The sequence below is a fragment of the Dicentrarchus labrax genome, unplaced genomic scaffold, assembly GCF_905237075.1.
Source record: "Dicentrarchus labrax unplaced genomic scaffold, dlabrax2021, whole genome shotgun sequence".
NCBI lineage: Eukaryota > Metazoa > Chordata > Actinopteri > Moronidae > Dicentrarchus > Dicentrarchus labrax.
The window spans coordinates 2,151,245-2,177,662 of NW_026136723.1; the positions used below are offsets into that span (position 1 = coordinate 2,151,245).

Sequence of the window (26,418 nt, forward strand, 5' to 3'; positions counted from 1 at the left end):
AAAAACACTCAGCGGCTCGTCTGGTCGGTTTTTGGCGCTGTTGTCTTTGAACGCCGTCTTCAGCCATTACAGCTGGTGGCTAATGTCCAAATTAATGGGCTGTAAAATCAGCTAACTAACTGAGATTGAGAGTTACAATTGAACATGCATTTCACTCATCTTTGGTATTTATTAGTAGTCAATGCCGATATTTAGAGAGCAGGGCGACCATATAATGCCGATATCAAAACAAAGGAAAGAACATTTCCATCATTCAGTGCACAAATATAATATACTTGGTTATCTTAGCCGGCAGCATTTTGTTTAGATGGAATTTCAACTGCATTATTCCATACATTATAACATAATACCGCTTTAGATTAACTTTGCTGTCATTTAGGAGAAACATGCTGACATTTAGAAAAGACGATGGCGACTGAGGGCAAATAAGGCAAATGTTTACAGCGGGGTGTGTGAGAGTTATAACAGGCCTGGAAACAAAAGGGGGAGCATGAACATCGTACACAGCAGCCACACTGACAATGCTGCCTGCAGACATTTTTCACTTAACGGCCTCATGAGCGCAGACATCGGCTGATGCTCATCATCTCAACAAACCAGATAATCGGCCAATCTATAGTATTTATTAAAGGTTATGTATACGACATCAACTGCTACTAGACGTCGCACTAGAGCATCAACAAATCGAGCAAATTTACCTCGTAGAAAATCCAAAAATAAGATTTCTTTGGTCTTCCCACAGTCTTTGGTTTGGTCGAAATAAACCCTTACTTCACCGACAGTGAGTTCAGTCAGTTGTAGCCAAACAAACCACAGAGAAAAACATCCAAACACAGGACACCACGACTCCACTGTATCTTTATATAGATAACAGTTATTTGCTGCTGTGTTAATGCTTCAAATCTCCTTTAAAAGTGGCTTCAGACACTTTTTGAAATTTGAAATTGTTAGTGGACAAAACAATTTGAAAGATCCATTTAGTACTCTGGATCTTATCTTACACTTTTCCTTGGTTGTCATCTATGAATGAAAAATGAGCTTTAAATCTCAACTTTCAAGGCAATGCGGACTAGAAGTGCTTTAAAAAATAGAAATTTCAACATTTACAATCCATGACAGCTGGGCCACGGAAAGGTTGTGCGATTCAATCAAAAGCGCCAGAGCAGCTAATAAATGGACCTTGTGGTGAGATTGCTTTGTCAAAAAACAAACTAGAATTTTGGAAATCACTTGCTGGTGCACCAAAACACCACAAAGCGAAACTCAAGGTCAGGAAAATACCAAACTGTCGGTCGCCGCGCCGCCACAAAAAACAGAGCCCAGAGAATATAAATGGCTGTTTCTCTGTGGTACTCACACCAGCCACAGGTCTCCATCACGCTTAAATTCTTGAACATGTTGTGTGACGCTCCCTCAGTTAAATAATGCTGGTATATTTATTCTTTTTAACAGCTAAGTATCTCCCTATAGGGCAAAGCAGTCATTTTGTCTTACCATCAGAGGCAATTTGTGGTTTCATATCAGCACTGAGATACAAGATAAGTTAAAGATACACTGGCTGTTCCCAATCTTCTCGGAAAAACACAGAATTTAACGTTGTGATCCGGTCTGCACAACCTCCTGCAGGAAATCTCTGTCTCTTTAGCGGCTAAATGCTGCACTGTGTCTACCAGTCTCTAACTGTCTGTCTGGTGCAGGGCAGGTAGCGTCTGACAGAGCTCATCTGATGCAGACTGCTACTGGAACCAGACAGGAAATGTGCTCTAAAAAACAAAACCAGGAGCTGAAAGAGGCCAAAAAGGTGATGATGAGTGACTCCCTTTTCACATTTGAATCATTATTGATATAAAAATACTAATTAAGCTGTAATGGGTTAAAAAAACTCACTAAAAGACTGAAACAAATGGGAGATTATTGTTGAAATGAAGCAGCCCTGCAGCCTCAGATCCATTCTGCTGACTGTCACTGTCAACAAGGATCCCTTCTTTAATTGACCTGATTGATTAAATTCAGGTTGGGACAAAAACGAAGCAGACAGACAGGCGGACAGACAGATAGACAACCCCCTCACTACCGCCACTTAAGAAGAAAACCCACAAAGCTAATTAATTAGGGCCGACTGGCTCATTTGCATGTTTTGTAAGCACTAATTAAGATATGCAAAATATCCAGATGAGCGCCGAAGCCTAAATATATTTAAAGCGACTCGTCAGCGCAGAGGTATGGACGGGAACGTCGGCCGAGGACACGTCCACCACCGTTGCTCTAATCCGAGGCTTCCCTGCGTCCGAGTCGGGAAGGACAGACGGGGATTTGTGTGGTGGCAGAGAGCAGGGACAGCTGGACCTCACGTATGATGCAAACGGACTGCAAGACCTGAAACACTGAGCCCAGAACATATAGACAGCAGAGGACACGCTGGTACAGTGGATTTGCTCTCTTTGTTCAGGGTTCAGATTCAGTGTGAACGTGCTCCTTCAGGATCCAAAACCTGGTTCAGATCTAAAGGCTCGGTTCACCAAAAGCACTGTAGTTCCAAAGAAAATGGTTCACCGTGAGCTCTGTGGATTATTTCAGTGCTTCCCAACCTTTTTCCTTCAGGGAATCATTAATGAGTCAACTGCCAGTGTGACTTATTGTATGGATATTTCATATTATATTTAATGTATAACAATATGAGCAGAGAACAGCTGATAAACTGCCCAATGAACCCAAACAACCTTAAAAACAAGAGAAAGCCCTCGCAGCCCCCCCATGAGTCTTTGGCGACCCTTAGGTTGGGTATTTGACTTCATTGACAGTAGAGAGGGAGTAAAGACAGGAGAGAGACCGGGTCTAGCATACTCAATCCCATTCACCTCCGAAAACATATTTATACTGTACGTCTCCAAATAATTCCTGGCACGTTTCAACAAGTAAAAATAGACTCGAGAAAAACTTTTGAAAAAGAAACGAAAGACTTCCTCGTGTTGAGTTTGGCAGCTTCCAGGATTTCAGTTCCTGAATCCTTTTTATATTTATATTTTATATTTATATATATATATATATATATATATATACCTGTAGAATAAGAATCACGGTATACACCTGTCCACTCACACACACACACACACACACAGGGCTACAGATTTATGAGCTAACAACCACTTTTTGTGTGAACGCAGCGTTGGACTGTTGATTTTTATCTGTAATAGTTGTGTAGTGATGATCACCTCTGGGCTACAGAGCAGTGTGAGGCTGAGAGTACTGTACACACACACACACACACACACACACACACACACACACACACACACAGAGCAGAGCTGGTTAGTATCAGGTTTGTGATGGATGGAGGATGAGGTCAGTCCTGAGGGGGGATCCAGACTCTCTGGAAAAGACCTGTTGTTCTCTCTCTCTCTCTCTCTCTCTCTCTCTCTCTCTCTCTCTCCCACTGTCTCTCTGTGTCTCTCCCCCTGCTGTGCTGCAATCCTCTGATGATCTCATCCACTCACACACACACACACACACACACACACACACACACACACACACAACACACACTCATCACATCCTGGGGAAAACACTGCTGGTGGTTCCCTCTTAAAGGAGCTTCAGAGTGTTTAGATGTTGATCACCTACATAAATAAACTTCCTGCGTGATGCATCGGTTCGAGATGTGAAGCGGTGTCATTTTGAAAACACATCGAAGGCGTTTCTCTTCTTTTTGTTTCACCTCGCCTGTGTTTACACGAGTGAGAGCTTCTGTAAAAGCTGCTTTTGATTGGTTGGATTTATGAGGTGATAATGAGTTCTGGTCTGAATCCTGTTTTAAAATATCATCCACACACACTGAAAAGTGTTTCATATCCTGAAGATACATTTTATCCATCACAGCAGAGGATGTTTTATCCCCATCATTTCTAATATTATATAATATTATTATTAATAATATTTAAACAATAAATACATTTTAACACAATAAATGACAGAAAACAGCACAAATAAAATAATAAAAGTTAAAGTGAGTTCAATAAATAGTTTTAATACGCAGCATTGACGTCGAACTACAGGTGCTGAACGCCTGCCAGCTTAAAAATAGTTTCATTGTGGTTACCACATTTGACCCGTGACAGTCCGAGGTTGACTGACTGGCAGAACGATTCAGCCTCAACCTCGTATGGGGGCGTGCCTTTCTGGGCACGAATCAATATATTTACCCCACGTAGCGCACAGCGTACAGGTCTAGCCGGTTTACCATCCTGCATGTGGGCTCTTCTCAGGCTGCTGCTCTCCTCAGCTGAGAGGAGGTTGAGCTGGATGGAGGAACGAGTGTAATTGGGCCTGTTTCCTGTGGTGAAAGTGACGGGGGATTTCCCCTCACTTTCGTCACCGCTTCCTTTTTGAAATGGTTTGATCATCAGCAGTGATGAGGTGAATTATGTGCAATTATTGCGTTGTTGTTTTTATTGTTCACATGACTACTGCCTGTAAACCGAATGTCCCTCAGTGCAGGACGTTTAAACTGGTGCCTTACTGTGAGTGTGGGTTTTACGGAAGCTGAATATTTATTTTTTCTGAGTTTAGAGAGCATTTGAAACAATAGACTTGTTCATTCCTTTATTGAGAGCTCGATTTAACGGAAACAAACATAACCGGCTTGTTTAGTTCAATCAAGTTTTACTTTGATCTGGGTTTAAGACACTGGGAGATAGTCCTGTCTTTAAGTCATGTAGATGGTATTATCATTAGTTTGTTGACTCTACGCAGGAACCTGAGGACAGTAGATAGTTGAAGATGGGGCATGTATGTGCAGGCAGGAGTCACTATAGGTCCATGGGAGACACTTGCAGGTTGGAGGTTCTCGCGGGAGTTTGAAGTATCTCGATATTTCAGAAAGAAATTACTCCAAAAAACAGAAAAAATTATTCAAATAAACAAACAAAAAAATAAATGACTAAAATTGTTTTTTTTCAAGTGAATGCAATACGCTTCCGTAGGGTTTAAAGGGACAATTCACCCCCAAATTAAAACAACATATTTCCCTCCAACGTGTAGAGCTGTTTATCCATCTCGACCAGGGGTCGGCAACCTTTACTGTCCAAAAAGAGCTGATTTGGGGGTGAGCTGTCCCTTTAAGATTATTACTGACTGATTAAAATAAAAGCCTTTTTCACAGCGGACATTGGGACTTTTGGAAGAACTGGTTTCAGATTAAATCAAGATCAGACTGAGAGATTTGGTGAATCATAAACTCTTTGCTGAAAGAATTAAAATTGGAATTGAAATCTTTGCTGGTGGATTCAATTTAACCCCAACAGTCTGCAGTCTGCTGTCTGCTGGGATTTTAGGCTAAAAGATTTTAAAAATAGACCAATATGTGGGGACAGACATGCTTTTTATAAGTAAATGAATCTGTTAATCTCTTAATATGATGCAGTTAACTTTATTCTTTACTGTTGGTGATCATACAGCATCTGACTGAAACAGGTCCACATGTTCGGCTGATGAATTTATTTTAATAACACATTTATTTAATTTATTTAACTTAATTTTTTACTGAACTGACTTTCATCAACCGGTATTTAGTCTTGAGAACACAATATTGATTTCACATTTTTCTCTGTTGTACTTCAAAACCAAACATGAAGAAAGAAACAGATGCTGGCAGGAAGATTTTACGCTAACAGCAGATTTACAGTGTGGACCTTTCAAAATAAAACCCTTGACTTTTTAATGTTTTTTTTTCATTAGATGAATAATGGTTGAGAGCATTGATCCACACAGCAAAAAAATAAAACCAAAACGCTGAATTCAGCTCGTTCTGAAGGTTGACTGCGCTTTGTGTGTGTGTGTGTGTGTGTGTGTGTGTGTGTGTGTGTGTGTGTGTGTGTGTGTGTGTCCTCTAAAGTGAGACATTGCCTTAAGTTAAGGTTAAAGTTGAGAATTAATTGGAGTCAGTGAAACCCGAGCGCAGCAGTAAAATAATGCATAGTGTGTGTACAGAGGTGTCACACTCAAACACACACCCAAGGACACATGATTCAGCTGTGTGCAATTACACACCCACACACACACACACACACACACACACACACACACACATAGACATAGCATGTCACGACAGACACTCACTGTTTCATGATGATGATTTGCTTTGATGAGAGAAACACATCTGGTACAACAGGTCTCACACACACACACACACACACACACACACACACACACACACAGTTTCCAGGTGTTCAAAAAGCGTTTCTGAATTCTCATTTTTCTTTTTGGTGCCACGTCCTCCGCTCTGATTGGCCAGTTTTTCTCTGCCGTGGCTCCTAACTGGTGAACAATGAGGTGGTTCATTAGCTGGAGCTCCCTTCCAGTATGTGTTATTCAAACTGTCTCATACATCAATAACACACAAGCTGCTGTGGTTTTGTTGTCTGCACTGGATCTGGTCCTGAACCTGATGATGTTGTTCTGGTTTAAGTTGGTTTCTGCTCAGTTGAAACTTTCTCAGCTCTCCCACGTCGCACGCAGTCGGTTGCAGAGACGAGAAGGAAGAGAGATGGCTCACTCGTCAGATTCTTCCTCGTCATCAGCTCTGGAAACAATGTGTGTAGTTAAGAATCGAGTGTGAACCCAGTGTGACGTCTCCCATCGGTTTGTTGGGTTTTGAAGCCTCGAGTTCGGCGTTACAGTCGTCGCCACGACAGTTTGTCGGAGCCAGCGGAGGTGAGGTTGAGCTGCTCTCATTGGATGGACAGGTTCGACTCGTCCGTAGCAGGAAACAATGACAGCTCGTCTGGTCACACACACCGTCTTGTATTCCAGATAAACAGTACAATGTGTGTGTGAACAGATCTGAGGAGAGAAATAGTCAACAACAGAATCTGGATCCATATCTGATCAGCAGTTTGGTGCGTCACTGAGAATGAGCTGTAACCTCAGCTGGAGAATCTTAACATTAGAAGATAATATAATGCATCGTATCACATCGGGTTTCCCAAAGCTGATAATGGAAGCAGTTAAGGAGTGAGCGAAAACGGCGGTGGGTAAAGACAAAGTTTATGACCTGACGTGCAAGCGAGCATTTCAGTGATCCTGGAAACAGGAGTGTAGCCCGGTGGCGTTAGAGGATGTTGGTCTGTTGAGGCGTTGTTGGTTTATAACTAACACATAAAACAACCTGTCTAAGGGTTCAAGTATAAACTGACTTTCTGACACCAGGCAAGTGAAGACTGGACACTGACTGATGTGCTGCACACCGGATATGGACAGTCACAAAGAAGTGGCGGAGGTTAATTCAGTGCAATAAGGGAGTGACTTTGGACTCAGGAGCCGTCGTCTCGTTGAGAGATCATCGACAAACGAGGTCAAAGTTGAAACGCTTGATGTGAAGACGATGTCCGACGGCAGCGACGAGTCGTCTCACTCTCTTATTGTCTCTCTCTCTCTCTCTCTCTCTCTCTCTTGCTCACACAGTCCCCCCCCCTCTCTCTCTTTTTGTCGCTTCCTCCCTTCTCCGTTTTGGCACATGTTGCCACGGTAACCACTGCCTCTTTTTTTGGCTAAGTTGTAGTGGTGCAGTTTTTAAGGCCCATACTGGTTTCCACCACTCCTTCATTTACGCAATCAAACACACCTGCTAACACCCCCTCCTCACACACACACACACACACACACACACACACACACACCGTCATCAACACCTCCACTGCCTGCATCCATCTCTCTACACACACACACACACACACACAGTCACGCCTACACACACGTACAGGAGGTCTGATTTGCCTTTGATTTGTCTTCTCTCTCTCTCTCTCTCTCTCTCTCTCTCTCTCTCTCACACAATCTCTCTGCTTTCAGATTCCACAGGAGATTACCCAGAGTGCCGCCGGCCTGAGGATCATCCAGAAGAGAGAGAGAGAGGGACGAGAGGGAGAGAGAGAGAGAGAGAGAGAACGAGGAGGACGCACACGGTGATTGGAGGAGGAGGTGGAGCCTCAGAAAGACTCCCCTCTCCCCCCCTCATGTGAAGCCCCTCCCCTCTGAGGAAGTGCAGTGAGTAGCTTCAACCTTTTTTTGGGGGGGGGAGACAGACTTGTTGTGTTTCATATGAGCAATGTGCTTTTATTTTGAAAAGTGCAGCGCCTCCTGTTTGATGGTCAGTTTAGGGCTTTTATTGACGTAAACAAGCAGCATTACCGTATTATCGTGTATTCTCCGGAGCTGGTGTAGATGCTCGAGGCGCTACATTAGCCTGTAGCGTGCTAGCTGTAGTGTCACAGGATAATGTAACGAATGCTGCCGTGTTCTGGCTTTCGTCGTGGTGGAAAAAGCACTTTAAGTCCTGTTATACAACCTTAAATCTCCCTGCTTTAACCACAGAAAAACTATTGTACAAAAGCTCCGACATGGTGGGCTGAGGGGTTGCTGGACTCCTGTCGAAACACAGCTAAATGCTATTATGGCAGTCGACTGGTTTAATGGCGACCCTGCGGGATGATGTGACACTTGTGGTCCTCAATCCAAGAAATAAATAAATAACTGGTCATGTGACGTTGCTGAGCTGTCGCAGGTGTGTTGGGCCGTAGCCAGTGGGCAGGTGAGCCTCCTCTTGTTGCAGCAGCTCTTCTTCTTTATCCCAAACAACCCAGATTTCATTTTCATCTGCAGTGAAAGATCTACAGTTGCTTTTTCTAGTGAGCTGGTTCTATTGCTGTAGTGTAAAAGTGTGTTTTATATATGTATGAATGAGCGTTAGCAAACTGGCTGCTTTAACACTGAAGTAACAAAAACTGCAGTTCCTGTAACGGCCACTAGAGGCTGGCTCCATAAGGCTCCATATTAAAATGCCCAACTTTACAGCAGAAATAAACATGTTTACAGCCTGGTTCAAAAAAACACATTCATGACAGCAGGAGGTCCATTTTTATATAACTCACCCGTTTGAATTATATTAAGGCTTAAAGTTGTGCATAATTAAGGGCGTCGCCACATCGATTGACAGGTGGGTGCCGTCACAGGCAGCTGTTTTCAGTCACCAGACTTCGGAGCTTCGGAAACCTGTGGCGGACGTCAGAGAGACTACATACGTCCTCTTTCAATACACAGTCCATGTTTGTGATCCTCCTCTGAGATTCTGTGGGGCTTTAAGTGTTTAGAAAAAGCTTTGGAAATGAGGAAAACAGTTGTTAAAGTTAAGGATTTGTCTCTTAAATCTAAAAGGCGGTCATTAATGTGTGAACCTGATCCACATACTCATGCTCCACAGGTACCTGTAGACCACAATCCTTTATTATCAAATGTGAGGATTTGCTGCTTTTCTCTGTTTCATATCATTGTGATCTGTTTGGTTGATTTGAAGACGTCTCTTTGGGTTTTCTGATGGGGATGTTATTCTGTTTTATGACATGTTAGTGCTGCTTCAGCTCCTATCATCCTCTTTCTCATAGTTGAATAAAGTTAAATAATACTTAACTGCAGTGCAGTGAGTTTTTTGCAACTTTTACATATTTTTAGCCACAAACGTCAGAAATGAACCATGAATCCTGCGCCTGCATTAATTATCCAGCTAGTCAGAGATCGCCTGTGAAACAAACACTTTGCAGACCCTCAAAACTCCAACGTGACCCGAACAGCTTTAATAAACACAGAGGGAGATGAGGTGTTGCTAGACTGAAATTACATGTCAAAATGTAACCAGGAGAACATCCAAAAGCTCAGTGTGAAAGCACATCACTGGTCTAACTTTAAATTTAGAATTTCTTCAGGTTATCTCTCCTTCTTTCTTTGATATTTGTATGTGTATCGTGTCACCCAGTACGAGAAACAAACTGTCAGAAAGAAAGTCTCCACATTTTGTAGTAAAGAGTGCCGACTGTAAAGCAAGCTGGTGTAAATCCCAGAGATTTGTTCAGAGCGATGAGTCAGTCAGAGCAGGATCTGATCAGACGGCTCAGAGGAGAAAATCCACGAGGAGAAACAGAGAACCAGATCCTCAGCGGAGGAGGAGAGGAAGAGAAATGAGGGGAAATCTTCGCATCAGCTCATATTTACGTAGATAAAATCTCACACTGTGATCCTTGATGTACATGATTAAAGAAATTCACATTCAATACGTGCGCATAAAAAAAGTCAGAAAGCACCGTGTGTGGTTAAAAGAACGAAACAGAGAGCATCATCTCGTCTTCGCCGCCTGTCCCTCCACAGGTGTTTGCCCTGTTTTTACCGAAATTATACACTGGTGTCGGGTACAATCACTTCTCGTCCATCAGGAAGAGGAAACTTAAAAGTGAAATCAAACCCAGCCTCGCGTCTTTGGGCTCTTTTGTCCCCTCAGCGTCCTTCAGTCCCTCAGAAAGTGGGGGAAAGAGGCTGAAAAACACAATTTGGCTAAATTCAAGGCCTTGAGATCCACTCAGTGTAAAGTCTTATTTTGTCACTTTGAATACGGCTGTTTTTCTCCTCCTCCCTGCATTATCAAACACACCACAGACCCCTCTGGAAAACCTTGAAAGTCAGAGTCTAGTTTTCCAGTCATGAAACCACCTAGAAATTGATTAAAATGGCCAAATATCCTGGAAATGATCTTATATTTTAGCCCCTCAGTCAGACCTGGGTAGACCTGGCTGTGAAACTCGACCGTTGGTAGACGCTTCAGAGTAATTCAGTCGTAGTTTACGAGACGTGGAGCAGAACGGACTTGCACAAACAGCACTTCTAGAAACAATTATTCTTAAATATAATCAGAATTTTGAGCTTAAAAAGAGTGGGAACCCTGACACAGTTCTGCATCACTTAACAATTACATTTTCCTGTTCAGTTTCATCTAAAGAAACAACTTCCTTAAAATGCTGAATTGGGGTTTCAGGCTGAAATCGTGCCGTAAAGGCTGGTGGTGAAGACGAGTACGAGAAAGAGGAGCGCCATTGTCGAGAGAAGAGGGTGAGAGAGTCACACCTCGAAGACTGAGAGGTTTTGGGATGAAGGCAGAGACACCCTTTTGTATAGAAAGTGGCTCCGGGAAAAAGTCAGAGAGACACTTTGAGAGATGTGACATTTCATTCCCAAAATTCAAAACACAGGTCCAGTTTTCTGCAGATTGGCTTTTGTAGATTTTAAAAAAAAGTGTAGATGGAGTGAGGAAGAGCAGGTTTGAGGGAGAGCAAGAGGAAAAATCACATTTGAGAGCAAAGTATCAAATGATCCAACAGCAGGAAGAACAAAATGAGAAGCAGAGTTAAGAGAAGAGAGAAGGGGATTTGATACTTGAGGAAAAGAAAAGAGCAGCAGAAAGAGGACTAATGGAAGAGACACGTACTTCAAACTGTATATACAGTCTGAGCCAGACGGAAAGAAGAGAGTCCGAGATGGTTTTTGAATCAGGTAGAGAGTGAGTGTGTGTGTGTGTGTGTGTGTGTGTTGGAAAACAGTGTCGATCCCTCCTGAGCTGGAACCAACATGCTCAGTTCAGCAGGTTCATGCAGTAACAGTTTAAACATGGCAGCGTCCACAGCCTCCGGTGCCCCCGCGGCACCGAACTAAACCGCCTTTGTAGTCCGAGCTGCCACAGAGGCTGCTGCTACGTTAGACGATTGTGTGATTTGGGAGAGCACACATTCGGGGGAACTTTTCAACAAAGCTTGTTTCAGTCGAGGCAGTCAGTCAGTTTGTGTTAAAAGTTTTGGTAACCACATCTGGAGCCGGCAGGGAGGTCCAGGGTATTTGTATCAGTCAGCTGACCCCAAAATAGCTCGCTGACGATTGACACTAGATTCATTCAGTAAAGTCTGACATGTAAATCTGACTTCAGATGAGTTCATGAGAAACGTCTTTACAGGACGAGTTCATTAGGAAAATGCAGAAAATAGAAATCCGCTTGACTGCCAAGCACGTTGTGTCCACCACAGCAAAGACACGAGCACGAGATCAATACAGCGTCAGTCAACCGTCTTTAGAGGAAGTTCTTACTTGAGAACAGTGAAAACCAGCCACTACTGTTCGTAGTTTCTGACGCCACAGCTCACCTGTTCTTTCCAGTGACCCCATCAGGGAGACGGTCGGTGAATCCCAGCTGTCTCCGATAAAAGTTGGTGTAAAATGATCACTGCAGAGGGGAGTGTTAGTGGTGGTCCTCACCTCTCTAGTAACGTGCTATAACATCCAGGGAAGATGCATTTGCAGGATGTTGAAGGCGTGCTTTAGCTAGCATGCTGTGGCTAAAAATTAAACAGAAACAGTTGTAATAACTGAAGAACGAGCGGGAGAACCATTGACATGGATTATACTGGTATCGTTGCTGTGCGTCATCCCGCCATACTTTAAGCCCCACCCCAAAAAAGTCCTGAGTCTAACGGTTTAACTCCACAATTCAGTACTACATAGTTCACTCTTTTATAATGTTTTAAATAATTACATACTGACATGTTTAATGTGTTTAGAGAGAAATCACTGAATAAGACGTATCTTCTTATTTAAGGTGCCATCGTTGCCTCAGTATTGATGATTGGTTTGTGAACTCTTTATTCCTTGTGTCTATTCATTTAATAAAATGTTACTTATTTATTAAATTGTATCCAGCATTTAGCCAGCATGTTTGTACCCTTTGCTGCACAGGAAGTCTGAACATTTGTCTCAAAATACAATAAAATATGAAAAGAAACGTGTTTTTTCTACAAGTTTGGGTCTTGAAAACTAATTTGTCTTCTGGGGATTTTGAGAATGGTGGTGATTTGAAAAACTGTCAAGGATGTAACTTAACGATGTATCTCAGATGAATCCTCAAGATCTACAAGGATTTAAGCCTTTTGCTCGTCCCTTCCTCAGCTCCATTCATCGCTTGTCCAAATTAGGATTTTATGGCTCCAAATAACTCACAAATATGGCAATGAGCAACTCCAGCCTTTCAAAGTGTCCCCCCAGCAACGTCAGGCTGACGACACAGATGCTATTTTCACATTCTTCTGCCCTCTGGCTTCTACTAGCTACGAATACCAACGGTGCTGTTCAGATTACTCTACGCCCAGTCAGTGATAACTATTCACCAAATAGTCGCTCGCAGGAAAAACAAGCAGGAACCAGAGACATGTATAAAGATGGGCGACGTGACAGCTCTCCAAAAGTGAAGCCAAAACATCTCGAGTCCCTCTCGAGTAAAGCTCTATTTATACTTTCTGCACCGCCCAAACTTTACAACAGTGTCAACACGCCTAGAAATGTGGGCACCCTCTGTCCTCCTCCTCATCCATTACGGAGTGAATGAGGGACTTAATGCCACTTTGAGAACCCTATGTAATGGAAATTGCTGCTTTATGCCATTGGATGATGACATTTTTGTATCAGTGTTGAATTTGGATGTGGTTTGCCTCATAGTAGCTTCTCTGTTTACTTGTACAGTTCTTGCTGCTCTGCACTGATAGTGTGATTCTCTGTAAACCCTTTAAAACAAGTTGTTTGGATAACATTAGAACCTATCTGGAATAATTGAATACTAACTCATGCCACAGCTCCGGAGTTACATGACTTTAGATTTGTTGGAATCTAAAATGTGTGTAGTGCTTCCTAAAACCAAACAATGTTGAAAATATCATATTCATTTTGCTTGTGTGCGTCTCTGAACCCATCAGTAACTTTTACCATTTCTCGCCTGCATATAAGATCTTTCCACTGCAGCACCAGCACCAAATCACAGTCACCAGTCTAAGGGGCTCGCTAGCGCAGAAAACCTGACCATCCAAAGCCAAAATGTACCAGCGTTTGGCTGCTGTCCAGTCAGCTTTTTCAGCGTTTTCCTGGGCTCCAGCCAGCCTGCAGGCCGCTGCCAGCCCCACTGGGTGCTCGGGAAGGTTTATTTTCACAGCCCTTCTGCTTTATTGAATGGGCTCTGTGAAGCTCAAGGGGTGGAGCGCCATGCTAACACTGCCAAGGTGATGGGTGCAGTTTGCACATGGGTCATCCCAGCTAAAAATATTTGCATCGAAGGTGCTATGAAGCACCAGCGAATGAAAGCATCCACCAAATGGCGGATTGCTGGGGTTGCAGAAACAACTCTGCACCTGATAATTCGGTGGGTTTTTGTCCTCTTCGTACTTGCACGGAGAGTTCCTCGGTTGTTTTCATGCTGAGTGAGTTTCATGACCCTCAGGCCTTTGAAACCTGATTAAAAAGCAACTGTACCATCTAAAAAAATGAATGGGTATTAAGAGAAGATAAGGTTGTTTTCTCCTTTCCTGGAAAGCTTAGTTTTTGCAGATTTGAGGCTTTATCACCACTGAGATATATCACTGTATTTATGGCTGCACAGTTCTGGCTTGCAGCTATTTTAATACCTATTGTGAATGAGATTATGAGTCTTAATTATGCGAAGAATCAAAATATTTAATTGCACATCACATCAACATTTCAGCTACAACAGATCTGAATTTCTGAATATTGCTGGTAGGTCGTTATTAATTGTGAAAAACAAAGACAGCACGATTAGTGTGATGCCCTAACGTTGTGTTGCTCTCTGATCATGTTGTTGTTAATAAAATCGCCATCTGCTACCTCCAAATGCTGCTGCTTTAGTCTTAAATCTGAGCGGCGGCAGGAAGCGAGCGGGGAACTGAACCAGCGGTGGGAGTGTGAGGAGCGGTACTGTACGGGGGCTGATGGGATCTCCACAACCGCTGGTGGAGGTATCGACTACGTGGGAGAGAATGACTCACCCTAAAAATCCACACACACACACACACCTGTGGAGGAGGTGTGTGTGTGGGCAGTCAGTGTGGCCGGGCAGATTGCTGCTCGCTGCTCGGCTCTCGCTGAGCTGTTGTATGAAACCTCGCTGCTGCTGAACTTCACACCACAACACTCGAGTCCTTTGGGTTTTTTATTTATTTATTTTTTTGGTGCACCACCAACACACCTGCACCGGAGCGAGCGGCTGCGGTGGCCGGTTGCAGCCGGAGACATTTCACTCGTAGTGATTCACTTGTTTTGCTTGGTGGTTGTGTGTGATTGCAGCTCTTCTTCTGAGGTCTCGGGCGTTAAGTTTTTTACTTTTAGGTCGTCTGTTTCTTTTCCCTCTGCTGCGAAATGTTGTGGGTGTTCTCAGTTGAGAAATATTTAATCCAAAATTCCTTCCATTGCAAAGTTGTGTCCAGATCCTGAATTTCTACACAAATTAACACAATCTGAGTGAATTTCAGCACATTAAACGTGCGTATAGATCCTTACTACAGAGTGATAATTCAGCTCCTCTTTAAAGTTGGTATTTTGACTCTTTATTAGAGTAATTATTAACTATTGTAATTAAAATGTAACACTCCTCAACACATACGGCTTCAGATGTGAACTCTCTCACAGGTGTTGCCTCCACATTAACACTTTAAGGTGTAAATACGATTATATACAAATATCTCAAAGATCTAATAGAGTTTTTATTACCGTTTGGTCTCCAGCAGCCTCAGTACCGCTGAAACTCAAGGCTCAAATGCACTGAAAGTGCCTGACGTGCACACTTTGAAGCTCCCCTGTTGTTTTCAATGGCCAATTGTGCACAAAAAGCATCATGAGGCATGTCGAGCTGCCTTGCCCTGCCTTTCGCTCCGACCTTGTTTTAATTTTGAAGCATCAAATGAGGACCAAGTGACTAAAAGCTGTTCTTTCTGCAGCTGCAGTACCTGCTAAAACGAGTAAAAAAGGTAAGGTTTATTGAAGAAATACATTATTAATATTAATGATACTAAACAAATACATAGATAAATAAATTCACAAGAACAGTTGCCTTCCTGCCTTATTTATAGACCAGTGGTCCCCAACCTTTTTCCATAAGGGACCCTTTTCTATCACTGAGTAAACTGACAAAGTGACATCTTTTTTGTATATCTCATATTATATTTAGTGCATGACAACCACAGTAGAGAACAGCCAATAAAATGTACAGTGAACACAAACAGTGAACACAATAACTGCAGGAAGTTTCTTAAATTGAAGGAATTTTGAGCAGATTATTTCAGCTTTTTCTGATATTTTTAGTAACTTTTTATACAACAATCTGTATAATATAATATGTATAAAAATAAAAAAAAAAAAAAAAAATATATATATATATATAATTTTTATGTTTAACAGTCATACATTCTTAACAGGCTTCTTTCTTGACAAATTCGTTGTTCTGTTCTCCCTTAAACTTGACCACCTTTGGTTGTCTTCACTGCGTACTGAGAGCGAAGGCTCTGTGAATACATCATTTTAAGTAATACAAACTCAATTTTGTAAGTAAAAAAAACATTTAGCTTTAGTAATTTTAAGTGACACTGATTTAATTTTGTCATTTTTATTTGTACTGTGAAAACAAAATACCCAGTAAAAAGTACTTAATTAGGAATGTTCCTGTTACTTACAAAACTAAGTTGGTGTCACTTAAAATTATTAGTAAAAGCTGCTTAATCAATAATATTTTTAACTTGACTAAATATTTAGCTTGTGTATTTCGATGTAATCCATTTCAAGTTAAAATAACTTATTGCATTATATTGCACAGAACTGAACAAAAAGCTGAGATGTCGACCTGTATATTTACAAAAACGCCCCCCAGGTTGGCGACCGCTGTTATAGACTAATCCAATAGAAATGTTTAGAAAATGAATGCGGAATATCCAAAGAATTCAAACTTGTGCCTGCCTACATATGAATAGAAACTTTTTTTCCCCTGAGTATTGATGGTGCTATGGTGTTGGCATTTCAAATCTGATGCAGTGTGCCATCAAATTAAATGTGGTGCATCAATTATCACTTTCAGTTTGTTTGTGCCTCCGTCGTTACCCACAACTCTGTACAAACACAAGTCTGTTGGACTGAAACTCATAAAGTATGCAGTCTTTCATAAGGAAACTAAACATGATTATGAGTAAGGGTCAATGCAGTAAAGGGCGATTCATTATCACACCTCTATAAAGACTGTGGACTGAGTTGGTTGAACTTTGTGAAAGTGTTATTGGTTTCTTAGTGCCAGAGTTTTGTGCTGTGCTTCATTAAAGTTAGTCTCTGGATGATGGGGTATAAAGTATTCACTAAATACTTCATAACCCATCACCCAGAGGCCTGTAATATTTATTAAGCCTAAGTAGGCAATGATATTATCTGTTTACAGAAATAAGAAATAATCTAGTTTTCTCCCTCTTCCTTTTTCTTCTTGTGGGATAAATGAAAAAGTGGCTCCTTAGCAACATTGTTGAAAGATTCTTGATCTTAATGGGACTTCCTGTTGAGAAATAAAGGTACAATAAATAAAATTAAATAAGTTAAGAAGCAGAAAAACACTTTCTTTAGCACTCCAGTTAGAAAACATCATAATCACTTATTCACATTAATTAAACCCAACTCAAGAGTGAACTGTTGAAGTAATAACTGTTGATTTCACTGCACTTTGTGCAGTATTTTAATTAGTTTGTTTCATTGACTTGTTTTATTTAAGTTGACTTTATATCATAACAAAAATGTAAGCCCCAGAGCCCCAAAATGAATTGGCTCCCATTTTGATAATCCATTAATTGTAAATAGTTTTTATCATACGTCAGCTCTTTTGACAGGTAATGTCAAATTTTGCTTTAGTGGAAGAAAACGGAGTAAATTCAATATAAGTGGTAACCTTTGTATGATGAAGATGCATTATATATTGTCTTACTTTATTCAAATAAATAACACATTTTAAATAGGTTTGGAGAAATGCTGCATTAGTGTAATATACTTACTAGTTTTAAGCTCGGTTAAGTGAATGAAATTGGTACAATTAACTTAATTTACCCAAGTTACCTTAACAATAAATTCTTGAGTTACTTGTACTTGAATCAAATATGTTAGAATGTTTGAGGTAATTAACTCTTCATAGAGATTTGTGAACCTTCTCCTCAACATCATGAATCTATTTCTCCTCAGTTTGTTGTTTTTGTTTTTTAGATTTAAGACTCCCCCGATCTAAAAAATCTGCCGGTTTTCAAACTTTAATCAACTTGAATTCTCTGAAGGTTTACAGTGGCTCCTTGTGGGACTCTCCCGGGAGTAAACACACTCAGGAACCCCGTCCATAAAAGATAAGGAGGTCAGAATTTAAGCTGCAGTAAAGCACTCCGCTTCCAGAAGACAGTTTTTGGATTTTTAACACCGACCCCCCCTCCGCTTGGCGAAAGCAGCTCAGTAACACTGGAGTTTATCCAGCACCACATAATTGAGGCCATGATGAAGTCAAGTGTTTTTCAGAGTAATGAGTGTTGGACTGTTTTAGTCTGGAAGGTAGATCCGCCTCACAGCCCCCTCCCACCCCCCCAAATCACCCGCCCACGCATTTGTTCAATTTTGCTAAGTGCCACTCAAGAGATATTCCTCAAAAATAAAAAAAACATTCTCAAATTGATTATTTTTTTGGGGGGTGGGGGGGTTAGAAAGGTGCAGATTTTCCATGTTTTTAAGGGCTTAAGTGACAGCAGAAATGGAGATTTTAAAGGTAACTAATCCAATTACAGTTGGAAGAAACTGAAGAAAATGTGGTTTGTCGTGTTCAAAATGGAGAAGGGAAACAAGCTGATTGCGGCAGACGAATGCACTCAAATGACCCACGTTCAGCCCTTCTGCTAATGATCAACAAAGTGTTCAGGTTTTAGGCACATTTGTCTGAAATCACTCGAGACTGTGGCTGAAATTTGGTTTAAAATTGGTTGAAATTGGCAGATAATTTCAGAAAGTGGGGGAAAGAAGTTTGGTAGTGACTTTTCGAGAATGCTGGTTTCAGAAGTTGTGGAGACGCAGTGAAGTTAAAGAAAGCTGCTATTTGCTGGATTCCTATAAATTTTTTTGTGCTTTGCATAATAATGGTAGTAAATCATTTGTTATTGTAGACTTAAAGTCTGTGACAGAAAGTCTGCATATAAACTATGGGTGTGGAGTTTGCAGCACATGGACCTGTCGCACAAAAGATGCCATTGAGTTGCATTATAGGAAATGTAGGATCTTGTTAAATCCATTAACGGGACTAAAAGTTGCCTAGATGTAAAATCTTGAATGAAGCTTTTAATGCATTAACCTTATAATCACGTTTAAGTTCCTTGATGAACCATTTAACCAGACAGTTAGTCCAACCAAAGCTGGACTCAAACAGGAGACATTATGGTCCGTGGTCGACGCCTCAACCCACAGGCCATAGATGCGCCCCAAAAGAGAATGTTTATAATTTTTGATAGATATTTTGGTTTGTTTTTGGTTATTTTTACTTTCATTTAGTCAGAGTACGGTCCAAAGATAAAACAAAATAAGACTTTATTGATCCCACACCCAAATTCTCTTGCTACAGCAGCTCCAGATACAACACAACACAGTAGATTAGAAGAAAACACTTTAAATAAAAATATAAAGAAATAGAAAATATCTAAATAAGAATAATATGTGCGCTATATACAGCTTTTTATATGCAGATGTTGATATGGAACATTGCACAGATCACAGCAGGTGGTAGTGGAACAGTGTAGACATAAATATAATTTAACAGGATAAAAAATTTAAAGTTAATACAGGCTATAAATATACAATAGGTATAATATAATCTTAACAATGTACATATAAGTGTTGGCTGATGCTACAGAGACAACAAACTGCAGCAGTGTGTCGCTGAAGGAGCTCAGGGTCTCCCACAGTCTCATGCAAAGCTGGACTCAACCAAACATGTGGAGGTTGCTATTAATTAATGTTCAGCGCCTTAAACCCATCGGCCATTAGGGGCACAAAATTATTATTTTTTCAACTTGAATAACACGCAGAGGAAGAGGAAGAGGAAGTGCTCTTTAAGTCGGAGTAAAGCCTCCAGTCTTCCTCTCAGTGCTGCATAAAGCTCCAGCAACCAAATGAAAGGCGACTTTTTGGTCCAGCTGCACAGTGAAAGGACAATATTCAGAGAAATTATAGTAAGAAAATCAAAGTTTACCTGTAGTGATAGTAATTATAAAAAAAGGATGTGATATTGTGCGATTTCAACTTGGCTCTATGCTGATATAACACCAAAAGAATTGGAACATTTTGTCATGTTTTATGATATTTTCGTGTTTACAGAAACGCCTTCGTGTTAGCGGTGTCAGCGTGGGTCACATGTCACAGCAGCGCACGTACTGGAGAAACATGAAGATATGTTAAGGTGTTAACAACATTGAGAGAGTGAGGAAAAGGAACCTTGGTGTGGTAACTGGGTTATGAATAAAAACTGATTTTAATGTGGCTCAGGTGTTTTCCTCAAAAGTGTAGTGAGAGTGTTGGGTTTCACAGAGCTGAGATCATATTTCTGCTGTTCAGAGGTGGTACGCTGCGATACTTCACTGATATCAAACAGTACTCCCAGTGAAGGCCAATTGGAGATAGACTGCTGGGAAATTTCTAAAATTACTATTCCAAATTTACAAGGTGGAGCGCTGCCACTGTTAGACAGTTTAGGGAGAGCCGCGGTGCGTAAACCGTTTTAGTTCGTCTCCTGCTGTGATGCAATCTGTTACGAGCATCAGTCAAATCACCCTCTCTGTTAGAGGATAAGAAAACACAGCCGTCAGCCAAGTCGGTAAACTCGGTAAACATTATGGAGGATTCCCCAACCTGCATTTGCACTGCAGATCGAGCTGCAGCGTTTCTGCTTTCTCAGAGGGAAGCTGCAGCAGCAGGGAGGCATTTAGACAATACCTACAGGTACTTTATATACTTTACTGTCTCAATTTTAAATGAACACAGCCATTTTAATATGGTCTTTAGAGATGTTGTTTTTCACCGTGTTATTGGAGGCTTCTTTCCTCTTTATGTCCACTTTGATTAATCCAGAACAGAGTTGTTAGCACAATCTGCTTCCTGTCTGCTTTACTGAACACAGATGGGCTTTATGTCCCCAAATATTTAATTTCCTGGTCTCTTTTTTTTTTTCATATTCTGCCTGTTTATGGTTTCTTAACAACAGCAGGAGATAGCAGAAATATCTCCAGAATAGATGGGTGTCAAATTAAAGGAAAAGCCATGAATAAATGATTGAAGAAACAAGCAAAATGCAGATGGTTCCATACGGGGTATCAATGAATGGTTTAATGAGTGTGAAAATGATGTCTTTACAGTCAGATCTCAACCCAACTGAACACCTGTGGGACATTTTGGTTAGACAACGCTCTCCACCACCGTCATCAGAACACCAAGCTGCTCTGGAGGCTCGTAGTGGAACAATATGTTCCCTGTTTGTCCCCAAACTCAATGTCTCTTTATCATTAATTCATTCAACCTGAACTCATCATACAGTGTTAGGACATAATTTACCTACTCACCTCTGATAGGGCAGTTATATTTCCCTGTTGCCACTGTACTAGCACGACATCCATTTACAGTGTATATCTGTGTCTTAAACCTGCATTCTTTCTATTGGCCAGCAGGGGCGACTCCATTGCGAAATAAATCAGATTGTATTTACTGTAATGACAAAGACCCGACTTCTCAGTTGATGTATGAGTTCAGTAAACCGTTTCCTGATGAGTTTCTGGTCTCAGTCTCTAGTTTCAGTCTTCTTCCATACAGCATGATGTTCATTTAGTAACTGATGGTCCCATTTAGAGTAAAACAGACCATAAAGCAGGGTATGCTTTAGGGCGGGGCTACCTTGTGATTGACAGCTCATTCTCAGTGAGTCCGTCCAGCTCAACGCACCAAACTCAGATCAAACTGTCAAACCACGGTGGATTTACACTTGGCTTCAGCTTTTTAAATGTCCATCGTAGAGAATTGGGAGCTTGCCTGTGACGAATGTAACAATATATAACAAGATAGGGCTGTCACAATACCTCATGTGACGTAACATCACGTCATGTTTTTTAAGAAAGGAAAGTGTCCCAGAGCGACCAGGCTGAAGTGAAACACAGTGCAGGTTTACAATAGACATTACAAAACACTGAACCTATAACTTTGCTTGTTTGACGTCCTACGATTCGTGCATCAGTAGCTGTATGAAGGCTCAAAAACATGGATGAAATAAGAAATAAAGGAATCTTTAAAAGTCATAATTTACTTTCAATCTCATGAGAAAATCTTATCGTGAAATGTATCAAATCGTGAGTTGGGCTCAGGTGTAGAAAACAACTACGTGCTTCTGTCTGTGACTTATGTTGCGAGGCTGTCCCTACCGAACCTCAGGATATTTGTATGTACTTGAACCTTTTTCATCGTCACCATATCATGTTGTTGTGTGTCTTGTATGAGTCTTTGCATGGCGGTCGGCAGTGCCAGCAGGTTTACGTGGCTCTACAGATGGCAGTGTCAGTTTTATGGTTGGCCCACCACTTTGGACCAGACTGAAATATCTCATGATCTCATACGGACATTCATGGTCCCCAGAGGATGAATACCCGATCTAGTTCCATCGTCCGGTCAGGCATTCGGTTTATGACAATACCTGCAAAACTAATGACATTCCCCTCAGTTTATAGAACAAACTGTACAGGCGTGCTATGATCTGCATGGACAATTCGTTCTGCTTCTCTGTCACTGTATTTCGACTCCAAGCATTTTCCAAAAAGGTCTTTTTTAGAACGGTTAAATTTGGCTCTCTGAAACCTGAGATGTCCCACTGAGAGACTGGAGACAGGTAATGAGGACAGAGAAGGGTTGAGGAGGTCAAGGATGGGAGAAAGAGGATGGGAGGAGCAGAGAGACTCTGATTTAAACTGAATGCTCCAACAATCCATTTGTACTGCAGGATTTTCCAAACAATTCCCCGCTGACCGAGGTGGTGTAACAGAGAGAAAGAGACAGAAACGGCAGAGCAGCCATAGCAGCTTTACTTGATTTTTCTTTTGTATCTGTTGTTTGTGAGAATGATGCTTTCCTCTTGATGCCAGTTCAACACCTTTTTCAAAGCAGTGTTATATGTATTTTTTTCCTGTTGTATAATCATGTGAAGATTGGAGCTTGTTTGGGTCGACACTGAAGCCGACCCTTCTCTTGCTCGCTTGGTTTTCCTCTCGGAGCACGAAACAATATCACTGTAGAGAGCACAGACAAGTGGGACTTGGACCGTGGCTCCATCTGTACAATATTATGCTTGTTGATTCCCCCCTTTGTGAGCTTGATTTCTGAGAGTCTATTTTGCATTAGTGCTGCATGAATTTTTTCCACAAAAATCCTCCTCAGGGGTCGAAACAACAGAAACAGCCGGACCTGGACCAAGAATTTGTGTGTATGCCTGAAGCAGAAATCCACCCTGAACACTGTTACACAACTGTTGGCAGCGTGCTTCACATGTTTGGGCCATTTTAGCAGTTTGACGTATATTTATTCTTGCTGTGGATAATCAACCAAATGTTTTGGATGTATGCGGCTGGGTATCGAACCTCAATGCGCTTTTGGTGCGAATCAAATGTGTCTGTAACACAGAGTCAGAAAGTCTCAAGTGCCTCAATCTTTCATTGACTGTCTGATCAGTTTGTCTGATTGTTTTCTTTTTATTTGATCACAAAGCACCTAATTTACATCAAATTCTACCAGTTTTAGATGATTTTAGAATGCCTGAGAACCTTTATGCAAAATTTACGTTTGCATATTTCAAAGGTTTCTCCAATCTGGTAGAGACAATACTACAATCTGATTAATAGATGGCCGAAAAATATTTCAGTATAACAGTATAAAACATTACATTGAACTGGTGCTTCTTTCTAGTGTGTTCCAGCATCGCCCAGTCACAGTGCTTAAAGGTTTATATATATATATATATATATATATATATATAAGATTTAAAATATTATTGCAGCCTGTCAGTGGCAAAAACAAGCATTTTTATTTCCTAAGGATTAGCTTAAGTTGCCGCCATAGTTGCTCGTTTTGTGTATAATTTCACTTTCAACTCTAGAAATGGTCCACCAGTGCCTTCATGTATTTTAGCTTATTGTGATTTGTGTCTGTTGAATAGCTTGAAATGTTTCATATCCCTTAAATCTGTGCAACCTAAGCTAAAGGTTATATAAGTCAATAAAGCATAATAATTGATAAAAAATGCAAAAATGTGACATTCTTTCATTAAATTTAAGAAACATAGCGATAAAAAAATATTTCTAAATATAGAAACATGATCAGAATATGTCTGGACACTTTGAACTATGTTATTGAACTATGTGCATGTTTTTTGTTTTTGAGATACTTTTCTTTCATTTTCTCTCCTCCGCTCTTCTCCACCCATGCCGATCAGCTGGTTTATCACCCAGAGCGTGCACCATGATGATGTTAAAGACTGAAGCCTTAGCTTTCTGTTGCAAAAAGAATGAATGCGCTCGCTGTTACAGTTTTTATTTTAGATTGATTTAAACAGGATAATGCAAAAGAAGGCCGCCTGTGGGAGGTCTGCTTTTAGAGGGTGATTGCCGGACTGGAATTGTATTGTTTTATTGATATATTGCTTCTGTCCAGTCTGAAGCGTTTTTCAGGATTATTTACGGGGTGAAAGTACTGGCTTTGTCAATGGAGTCTGGTGGGCCGTAGCGCTCAATTGTTTTGGTCTGAGATGCTGGTGCTCTAGGGCGACATCTAGTGGCTGCGAATTTCAAATACATAACTTAATGGCCAAATATATGTGGCCATAGTTTGTGGACACCCAAACTTTACACCTGTATGTAATAGTTGAACATTTAAACCATTGTGATCTGGTTTTCATGAACGCTGAGGTTATTGAGTTTAAAAATCTGGCTTTCAAACTGAAATTTGCTGCAGGGAGTAAACCAACACAGGCCAAGAGTTGAGGCACACGTTTGATGAAAGGGACTCTGGGAAATGTAGTAAACCAGCAGCAGCAGTAGAAGTAGTTAAGCCTGGTTGATGAACAAACTTCTGTACAAACTAGTTGATTTCTTAGTGTTTGTATGTTACACCTCTAGAGAAATGTGCAGAGCAGTGCAGAGGGTGGGAGTTGCACCGAGCCTACATCTGTACAGCATTACACTTGTTAATCTTCTCTGAGAGGCCAGAGCCAGTTTTCTCTGTAACAACATCTTGATTCTCTCCAAGTAATTCTTCCCTAGGGGTGCGTGAAGAGTTACAACAGAGCAGCGGTGCATGTACAGAAACTTTGATATCTTCCAAGCACTTCCTCCTGGGTCGGCGGGTTCAGCTCAACCTTGTGGTGACAGCAGAGCGGGAAGATTAGCAGTGATTGAACAGACAACCAGAAAGTCGGCCATTGTTTTGGTCAATAGGCATTTGTGTGTGTGCTGCTGACACTCATCATCTTATTTTCATTATTTTCTGATGTTTTGTAGATAGATTTTTCTTTGCAGTCCTAATCGACTGTAAATTTATTATCAAGTATCTCTTAATAATTGCAATCGTTCAGTATAAAATGGAATTACCAAACATTTCCTGCTCACAGTTTCGTAGAGAACTGCTTTTATTTTAGTTTGTTAACATTTAACAACATAATATTCTGTGCGTCTTGTTCCCAGTCACGTCCTATAGTAGGGAGTACATTACGAACAGCTGAGCGTTCACATCAGCCTCCAAGTTTAAAGAATCTGTGTTGGAAACTATGCTATCTTCCGCTTGGTTAAAATATGGCGAACTAGTCCACAAAACAATTAGAAACTGGCTACAAAGCTGTTGCATCCAAACAGAATCAACATTAAGAGTAAAACAGTTGGTTTCGCTAATTAAAAAGGAGCTATGCCCTGTTTGTGTGTAGTTTCACTTACGAACTGCTATAAATGTGAAACATGATCACTTTTATTTCAGATTAGTTTTCTGGTTTGACTACAAGGAAAAGGGTTCTCGGAATAACGTGTGAACACTCCCAATAGGTTTTGCTGGATGAATTCATTTAGCATCAGCGATTATCAAAGCCTCATTGGAGCTTCAGTTGTTGACAAAACATGGAGCCAAACCTCTGGAAACATGACTCATGCTTTACAGAAAGACCAGTTGAAGAAGCAAATGAGAAAACCCATTCAGTTGCAGATGCTGGTGGAACAGATGCTAACTTGGCGGAGGGTTGGGGCTTTGGCTGCTTAGTTTTAATCCAGGCTGTAGTTGTGGAGACCGAGCTAACGGCTACCAGGACGACAGCCGGTTTCCTGAAAACACAACTGAAGAATCTAATATCCAGTCAGATACTCTGTTTGGGGGGAATCCTCCATCATATCAAACCTCCGCTGATTGATATCTGATATTTACTGCAGAGCAGATACGTCAGTCTTCAAGCTAATATCAGTGCAAGTAAAGGCCTCCGATCACCCCTACATCTGTGCAGCATTAGCTCGTCTTCTGCTCATCTCTGTCCGAGACCAATGCCTCTGTGTGTGTGTGTGTGTGTGTGTGTGTGTGTGTGTGTGTGTGTGTGTGAGTGTGTGGCAAGGGAAGTTTTGTTTGACGCCGTCGCAGGAATTAACAGGATGTTAGATGACAAGAAGTTACGCCGAC

The 26,418-nt window shown here is 41.1% G+C and overlaps 1 protein-coding gene across 1 annotated transcript in view; it reads left to right on the plus strand.

Annotated features, from left to right (window-relative positions):
- LOC127357975 (zinc fingers and homeoboxes protein 2) overlaps positions 1 to 26,418 on the plus strand; it is a 122,691-nt gene that overhangs the window by 29,245 nt on the left and 67,028 nt on the right. The window contains exon 2 of the mRNA XM_051390691.1: positions 7,843 to 8,037. The gene's annotated coding sequence lies outside the window, so the exon portion shown is untranslated. The remainder of the gene's footprint in view (positions 1 to 7,842; positions 8,038 to 26,418) is intronic.